Below are 10000 nucleotides of genomic sequence, written 5' to 3'. Positions count from 1 at the left end.
CCAAGGGAGCTAAGTAAACCAGTTGGAGTCCTTGCCGTGGAACACCAAAGCTGCTTTGAAGATGTGATGAAAATGTTCAAGTCTTCCATTCATTGCAGGGTTGCAGGTGGTTGTCTAATGTTGGGTGATTGCCAGGAGATTCGCTAATGATGTCCACAATGGACAGGTGAAAGTGGTTCCCCTGCCAGAAATAAATTTTCATGGGCTAAGAAATCTTGCTATCCACCTTGAGAGTAGGCATTGCAGTTTGAATGAGAATAGCTTCAGGCCAATGAGTGGAGCGGTAAACAGGTAACAGGTACTGATGTCCTTGTGATATGGGTAGGGAACCTACTCTGTTGATGTGAATATGTACAAAATAATGCTGAGGTTGAGGAAAGGTTCCCACTTCTTGAATCCGTGTGTCGATATAGTTTTGAAGTTTGCCATTAAGTACCATCTTTAGTAATATCTGCCAAATGAACTTTGTCTTCATTAACTGTGCAGAAGAACGGTGGGAGGGATGTGAAAGTCCGTGAATGAAATAAAACACCTTTGGCGCATGGGAAAAGGTATCCAAGGTCTACGTCTAATAGTTTGACGTCACAGAGGAGCGTGGTGTTGGAGTCATTGAGAGAAACGTCCTCCCAATGGAGGGATGTGCAGAATGTCCTACATGCTTAGTACTCAGGATCTTTTTTGTTGGGCTTCTGCCAAGGCGATATAATCCAATCCCAGGTGAATGGCATCCAATATGTTTCTTGACAGGGCATCGGCACTGGGATTCATTTTCCTAGGGACATGTTAAAGGGTACAATTGTATTCAGCCACTGCCGAGAGATATCAGCTTTGACGGGCGGACCAGGCGGAAGACTGTTGAGTGAAGGCGTGCACTAGAGGCATGCGGTCCATGTGAATGATGAAGGGAGTACCTTCCAAGAAGCGGCAAAAGTGCACCACTAGCAATTCGGTATTCAAAGGTAGAGTAGCTGGATTCCACCTTGGACCGTTTTCTACTGAAGAAGGCCAATGGGCCGGGCGAGCTGTTTGCCACCTGCCCAAGTACTGCCCCAATAGCAATGTTGCTGGCATCGGTGAAGAGAAGGAGAGTGCATGTGGCACAGGAAAACTGAGAGCAGCAGTGGTTGATAGGTAATTCTTTGCGTCGCAGAAGGCGGTTTCTTGAAAGGGACCACACTTCAGGTCTTTTGGTTTGCTCTTGAAGAAGGCGTAGAGTGGGACAATGGCTGGTAGGAAACGGTGATAATAGTTGATCTTGCCCAAGAATTCTTGGAGTGCGATGATGGCCGAGGGTGTGGGGAAGTTCTGAACAGCTGCTACCTTCTCAGGGATGGGGTGGACTCCTTCACGAGTGATGCGGTGCCCTAAGAACAATGCTTTGGAGGAAGAGAACACAAGTATGTCGTCCATGTAACATACACAGAAGGGAAGGTCCCCTAAGATGCTGTCCATGAGATGTAGCTGTGCAGTAGACTGGTGCAAGGGATGTGAGAGATGATGGATGAAATCAAACACCTGACGGTGCATGAGAGCAGTTTTTCTTTTTTGTGGTCTAACAGTACTGACTTCGCAGAGGAAGATGACGGACTCGTCGAGTGGGACATGTTTCCAACAGAGGGATGTGCTTGGTACTCTGGATCTTTGACAGGGCATCGGCATCGGTGACAGGGCACCAGCAACGGAATTCATTTTTCTATGGACAAAGAGACCAGATGTCGGACTGTTGAGTAAAGGCATGCACTAGAGGCATGTGGTCTGTGCGAATGTGGAAGGGCATACCTTCTAAGAAGTGGCGAAAGTGACGGACAGCCAAATTCACCGCCAGCAATTCTCGGTCAAAAGTAGAGTAGGCAGATTCTGCCTTAGACAGTTTTCTAATGAAGAAGGACAATGGGCAGGGTTACCCATGGACCACCTTCTTGAGTACTGCACCACTAGTGACATCGCTGGCATTGGTAGAAAGGAGAGAGGCATTTTGCATGGGAAAAGTGAGAGTAGCATCAATTGATAGGGCATCCTTTGCGATGCAAAAAGGCCGCTTCTTGAAGGGGACCTCACTTCAGGTCTTGTTGCTTATACTTAGGGAAGGCATAGAGGGGGCCAAGAGTGGCAGCGATGAGTGGCAGGAACCGGTGATAATAGTTTAACATGCCCAAGAATTCTTGCAGAGATTTGACGGTGGAGGGCGTGGTGAAGTTCTGAACGGCTGCTACCTTCTCAAGGAGCGGTTGGACTCCTTTAAGAGTGATGCAGTGCCCAAGAACGATACTTTGTTGGCGCCATAGGTACACTTTTCATACCGGACTACAAGGTTGTTCTGTTTTAGGCAGTTGAGAACGATTCATAGGTAATGGAGGTGGTCCTCTTTGTGGGCAGAAAACACAAGTATGTCATCCACGTAACATACACAGAAGGGGAAGTCCCCTAAGGTGCCATCCATGAATTATTGAAAAGTTGCTCCAGAATAACGAAGGCTAAAACAGGAGTAATTGAAGGTGTATGTACCAACGGGCGTGGTGATTGCTGTCTTTGTGATGTTCATGAAGTATTGAAAAGTTGCCCCAGCATAACAAAGGCCAAAACAGGAGTAATTGAAGGTGTATGTACCTAAGGGCGTGGCTATGGCTGTCTTTGGGATGTCTTTTGGGTTCATGGGCACCTGATAATACCCTTTCAAGAGGTCGAGAGTGGATAAAACCTTCACTTTGTGGAAGCAGGAGGTGACGTTTAAGCTTCCAGAAGGCTAAAATTATTACTAGAACCTTGCTCAGAAAAAGTCGCTAATGTTTGGGAGGGGGTTAGTGATTTAGTTCTGTCTGCATGTTCAGACGCCTGTAATCCCCACAAGGGCGAAGGGAGACATCCTTCTTCAATACGATGTGTAGGGGCGACGACCATGGGCTTCAAGTCTTTAGGCAAAGGCCTATTTCTTCTGTATTGGCTAACATTTCTTTAGTGGCACCCAAAGGATCTGGGGCTTGACACCTGAATCTGATGAAAACTGATTTAATTCTGTGCCTGGTAGGAGCCGTGTGTGTTTGGCGAAGTTCAGGATGGAAGACTTCCACATAGAACGTGAGAAGGTGGGCGTAGGCATTCATGGGTTCATTGATTTTGATTGCGAGGTCAGAGGTGGTGAGTCGAAGAGGTGTCAACGAGCTCGAGTATGTGTTGACTAATCATCGTTGCCCCAGATCAACAAGGATGTAGAAATGTGTGAGGAAATTCGCACCAATTTGACACTCATAAAGGATAAAGTGAGTGTCTCTTACCTTTGGGTTGGATCTCAGATCTTTTGGTGGCAACCAGTTGGACACTAGCAGGCTTAGACAAACAACATCGTGATCTAGAGAGTTACTCTGTTAGAAGGGAACGTCAAGCACTAGTGTCTACCAAAAACGGCATGACTGTACCTGCTTCATGTTAAAAGAAAACAGTACACTTTGTTTTGTCACTGATAACCATCTGACATCTTTTCGTAGCATCTCCAAATCTGGAGTGGTAGTAGCAGAACTGCGGCTAATAGGCAGATGTCATTGGTTGGGGCGTTAGCAAGGGGTTACATACATGGGTGGTGAGTCGCTTTGAAGCCGCTCTGGCGTGTCAAGGGGCGTGCGTCTGTGTCTTAATTTCAATAATAATAATCTTAATAACTGGTCTCTCCCTGGTAATACTAATTTCCTTGCCTAGTCTGATATGCTGGCATTATAGCTGAAAGTTGATGAAATGGGTATATGTAACTTGACACCTAAAGCTTAGGCTAAGAGAGGCCCCTTTATATCAATCTTATCATAACTTTCAGGTTTTGTAAAATATATTCCTGCATATCGTTTCTTGTTGATTAAAAGGTAAGACCAATGAACTTTTTCACACTCCAATTTTTCGGTTTGACAAAGAGTTCAGTAACATATGCGGCTGACTCTTTTCCTAAATCAATCACATTAACGCCAGCTTTGGTCAGTGTTGTGTAGTTCACTTCTTCATCGGAAGTGGAGGCGTAGATGGAGGTCTTGAAGGGGAGGAAGTGGCTGTCCATAAGGGTGTCGACTTTGGTCATCAAGTCTTTCATGGGCAAGTTATTGACATCAGGGATGAAAGCACAGACAGGTTTGGGTAGGCGTCGTGCTCAAAGTACACAAAGTAGGTTCACTTCCTGAGGAGAGTTGCCTGTGGCAGTTGCAATTGAGCGATGAGTGATTCTGGTTATTTCCCTGAAGGCGAGCATAGCCTTTTGGTACTCCAATGGTTGTTGAGAGAGCTGAAAAACTTGTCTATACATGTGGCTGGCAATGGTGGGTACTGCTCCAGGAGGTATTTTTTTGAGGCGTCATATTCTATTGCGAAAGTGTCCTCGGGGATTGTCGTGAGGACATAGTCTGCTTTGCTGCTTGAGTGAGTCACGCCCTTGATCTAAAACTGAACTTCGGTGCATTGAAATCAAGCAAACGCATCTCTGATGGTGAAGGGTGGCAGTTTCAATGTTACAGTGTTGGTCGCAGAGTCATAATTGGTGGGAGGCACAGTAACTAGAAAAAATAAGCCAGCGAATAGCTAATCTCTCTGAGAGTCATCAATGTGTAAGGTAGTTGTTAACAGAGAGATGAGGTGAATTCAAGTAACCTTTATTCAACAGATAAGTGTATATAAGAGCAGTTCTGAGCAAGAATGTCACAAAAACTCAAACAATCTAATACATGCCAAGGCAACCTTAAGCAGGTTTTGTTATCAGTGTTAGGAAGAGCGAAAGATAAAAAAGGGCAACATTACAGTGTACAAGCGTGTATGAAACTCGTGCAGTACAGTGGAAGACAATGGTAGAGAGGTTATTAGAGGCACTACTCAAGACTATAGAAGAAGGGTTTAACTTTTGAGTGGCTTCCTAGAAGAGCTGCTTACCATAGCTAAAAAGTGTCTTCTACCCTTACAAAAAGGAAAGTAGCCACTGAAAAATTACAATACATTAGTTAACCCTTTGAGTGAAGAAGAATTGTTTGTAATCTCAGTGTTATCAGGTGTATGAAGACAGAGGAGAATATGGAAAGAATAGGCTAGACTATTTGGTGTATGTATAGGCAAAGAAAAAATGAGTCGTAAACAGAGGACCCAAAACTCTCTAGCGGTAGTATCTCAACAGATGGCTGGTGCTTTGGCCAACTTACTACCTACTATCTTTTTCAATACACAGTCACCCACATACGCAATCAAACACTTGCACACACAGATATATATATATATATATATATATATATATATATATATATATATATATATATATATATATATATATATATATATATATATATATATATATATATATATATATATATATATATATATATATATATATATATATGTGTGTGTGTGTGTGTGTGTGTGTGTGTGTGTATGTAATGTTCAGTAGCAAACGGGATCCTCAATTGGTATTTTTGATTGATATTCTCAGCCCCTGAATTTCTCCCCCCCACTAAAATTCCCCATCCAGCAAGTACATAATTCATATCTTAGAATAGCAGAAGTTCCAATGACCTACATCTCGTCGGGTATATGATCCTTACCCTTTAGGCTTTATGAGATTATTCCAAACCGGAGTTCCAGGACCAATCATCGTATCTATCCATGTTTATGGGGAATGTTAAACATTTAAATGGGCTTTTGTTTCGTACTGCCGGGAAGGCAGAGTCATTTTTAATAAAGAAAATTCCGGGTCTCTCTCTCTCTCTCTCTCTCTCTCTCTCTCTGTGTAGGGATTCCGTGGCCCAGAGAATGTTCTAATAGGTCGCTCCCTTTACTCTCCTATTTGTTCAAGATCATTCAGTTTTAATGGATCTCATTCCGGTGAGTATTTTCGAAATGGCTGGTTGGGTTTCCACCATTGACATCGACACCAATGACGTAAACACGCTGGAGAATTCAATTAACGTATTTGCATAATGGATTTGTCTCCTTTTTTTTTCAAATTTTTGACTGGTGTCCTTATGGCATCATTAGATGAGCCATTAAAAAAGGTAGGAGGCGTGTATGTGATGGTCTGCGACGCCTTGACGATTACGTTAGTCGATTAAGGAGTTTCAAACGGATATCCCTGTGGAAGAAACACCCAGACTGACAAGATGAAAAATGGCTGAGTTTAAGCGATGAGGTGAGAAATATACCTGCTTCATCAAGAAAAACAGAAGCAGAAAGAGAATTTTTAGGGCCCGCACTGTGACAAAACGACAGTGGGATGTGCAAGAAGTTGATAGTTACGGAAAAACAGATAAGATAACGGTTAACCTATATCCAGGATGAACATGATAAAACAAATTTCAAATAAAGATAAAATCATTGATGTTAGCAAATTAAGTGAGGATCTTGAAAAAGCAAAGGGTTTATCTTTGAAATTGAATTGTAGGTAGTAGGTTTGTTAGGGCACCAGCCACCCCCTGAGATCTTACCACTAGAGAGTTATTGAGTCCTTTGACTGGTCAAACAGTAGTACCATGAATCCCTATCTCTGGATACGGCTCATTTTTTTCTTTGCCTACACATACACCGAATAGTCTGGAGTATTCTTTACACATTTTCCTCAGTTCTCGTACAACTGACAACACTGGGATTACTAAACAATTCATCTTTGCTCAAGAGATCAACTACTGCACTGTAGTTGTTCAGTGGCTCTTTATCAGCGTCAATGACCGTAGATGTCAGGATGCCAGAAAACCTCAATTCAATCAATCAATCAATCTTTCCTCCTTGGTAAGGGTAGAAGAGAGACTTTAGCCACAGTAAGTAACTCTTCCAGGAGAAGGACACTCCAAAATGAAACCAATGTTCTTCCATAGTCTTGGGGTAGAGTTCTCTAGCTTGTACCACTCGAGCACACTTGTCTATTTTATTTTTCTTCCTTTTTTTTCATAATTTATAAATGAAAGATCAATTTTAATGTTGTTACTGTTATTAAAAGATTTTGTGTCAATTGTTCATTATCTCTCTCGTTGGTTATTTATTAACTTGTTTCCTTTCCTCACTGGGCTATTTTCCTTGTTTGATTCTTAGAGCTTATGCCATTTTGCTATTAATAATAATAATAATAATAATAATGATAATAATAATAATAATAATAAAGTAATTTTAATAGCAAAAGAAGAATGTCACAATATCTGCTGGTTATCGTTAAATTAAGTAAAATGTCTCAATGGAAAAAAGAATAAATCCATGGAATGTGTAACATTTGAATAATTAATTCCTTACAGCTATTTTTTAAACATGAAGATTATAGAGGCTTTTTTTTTATACACATAAGTGAAGAATATCTGCAGATTCTGTTCAAGCTCATAAGATTTCCGTGTTTCCTCATTACCTTTGGCTGGCATTGGAATACTCTTTCTACCTCTCTTTTCCTTTGCTACAGTATTATCCCTTATTGATTTACTAGATTTCAAGAACCCACACAGAGTACATCTTCAAATGTATTCTTTTTATCATGTTGACGTCCAATGATCGAATGCCTTTATCGTTTATTTCCTTGTGAGATTCAAAGCCTTTTAGTGAAAAGTATATCCAAAGAGCTTGTGGAAATCTACAAACTAAGAGGTGCAAGTGATTAATAGATGTGACAGTGGAGATTGAATTAAATACCAAAGTACCTCACTGTTTATCAGTCCAATTGATTGATCTGTGATTGAAAACTGGAAAAGTGGAATACAAAAAAAAAAAAAAAAAAAAACGAACAAAGACAAACTTGTCTCACGTTTTTTTTTTTTCAAACCTAAATGGGCTTAACTTCTAGCCATTACTCTTCATTTGGAAGTTGTAGCCTAAGTCAATTTTGCCTACTTGACTAGAACGAACAAACGGAAACAGAAACATGAAGATTGTAAGAAAATTTTCAAATGTACAGTAGATTCTACTTGTAGAATCTCTCTCTCTCTCTCTCTCTCTCTCTCTCTCTCTCTCTCTCTCTCTCTCTCTCTCTCTCTCTCCCTCTCTCATACATACACACACACACACACATATATATATATATATATATATATATATATATATATATATATATATATATATATATATATATATATATATATATATATATATATATATATATATATATATATATATATATATATATATATATATATATATATATATATATATATATATATATGCGTAAAAATCACAGGAAAACGTGATGCTCAGATGCAGAAGAACCACAGGGAAAATGAAAATAAGAAATATACGCTTAAGTCCTGACTAGTTTCGTGATACTTCTTCAGAGGACTGATTTATTGAGAGAGGTTTCTTTACATTTTATAGGGAAAGCAAACGTACGAACATACATATAGAGATTTAGAGAACAATGACACTCCCTTACCCGCTACCTAGGCTTGGGTCAGGTGTTAAGTGGGCGGAGTCCCCAAGCTCATTAGACACCTGCCAAAAAGAAGTATCACGAAACTAGTCAGGACTCAAGCGTATATTTCGTATTTTCATTTTCCCTGTGGTTCTTCTGCATATATATATATATATATATATATATATATATATATATATATATATATATATATATGTATGTATTGCAGTCCCCCTCTCGCTCCCTCAACACATGTGTGAATTTATATCACGGACTCTTCTTTATTTCACGGGTTTCTTAGGACATAAGTTTTATATTTTTAATATAACAATTATGTTTTGTTACAGATAGTCTTTTTGTGGTCTAGAAATTAATAAAGTGAATTGCAGTAATACCGTATATTCGGGAAACTGGCAATTTCGCATATTGCGACCCCCAGATTTTCACCCATAAAAAAGGATTGTATTTTGTATATCATGTGATTTCCTTTATAAAGCCCACAATGTAATAAATTAAAGTCTCTTCTCTGCTTCTTTATCCTGACTTCTATTTCAGTAAGGTAAAAAAGTAATAGGAAATTATAAATTAGGGTATCATTAGTAATCATACGGCTATGAACAACTGAATGAAAAACGTCCGTTTTAATATGAACCGCCAATTTGGATAAAATGTTTTACTTGCAGTTCAACTTTCATATGATAGTTAACAATTGAGATAGTTACAATTGATGTCAAGTAGAATATGACTGATATATTATCATATTATACCTTTATCGGCTTATGGAGAGGTGAACTGTATTGCAAAAAAACTACCTGAAGAATTAGAAAATTTTCTAAACATTATAATCAGGCACCACAATGCTATAAATATAAAATTATAATGCTTTGGCACCAGGGATGAAATATCCCTAAACTTCAATATACCATTAACTTCAACAGTAGTGTAAATAAAATATGAGAAAAGAAGTTTTACTAAAAACTAATTATTTCTTTTAGCAAAGTTTTTGAAGGGGATAGTCTTAATCCGCGGACTCGATCATTATATAAACGTAAACAATGGAAAAGATGTATTTTTTATTATTTTTCAAAATACGATTCCAGTATGTGAATATTACATGCACTTCTGTTGTATACAGGTGACATCAGTTTTATCAAAATCTTATTTATTTGAAATACAGCTGTACTTTTTTTTATCACAGTAAATCGACATATCTTTTAGTCAATGGTGTAGCCTGGCCTAGCAGTATATATGCTAATAAGTTTTCCAGTTTACTTTTTACTTATTACTTATATGTAATGATGTAGTTATAGTAGAAGTAAGTTTTAGCTTCAAATGTGTTTTAAGAGTGTATAACGGGTTTATAAATGGTTAATTTATACATTGTAAATTTCTGTATCTACTTGAAATGGAACAGCCATGATAGCCGATGGAGTACTATGTGTGTGTATATATATATATATATATATATATATATATATATATATATATACATATACATATATGTGTGTATGTATGTATGTATGTATATGTATCACTGAATGTATCTGATTGTCATAGTGATAGGATAAAACAGGTAATATTTGTCTTTATATTTCTTTCGAACATACAAGAGTTGTATTAATAATATTTTTCTTCACAGTCGCTAGAATATGTCAGCGTTAGACAAAACTC

Source organism: Palaemon carinicauda, chromosome 3 (assembly GCF_036898095.1).
Source record: "Palaemon carinicauda isolate YSFRI2023 chromosome 3, ASM3689809v2, whole genome shotgun sequence".
Classification (NCBI taxonomy): Eukaryota; Metazoa; Arthropoda; class Malacostraca; order Decapoda; family Palaemonidae; genus Palaemon; species Palaemon carinicauda.
The sequence above is the reverse complement of the archived record's forward strand: the minus strand, read 5'-3'. Positions refer to the sequence as shown.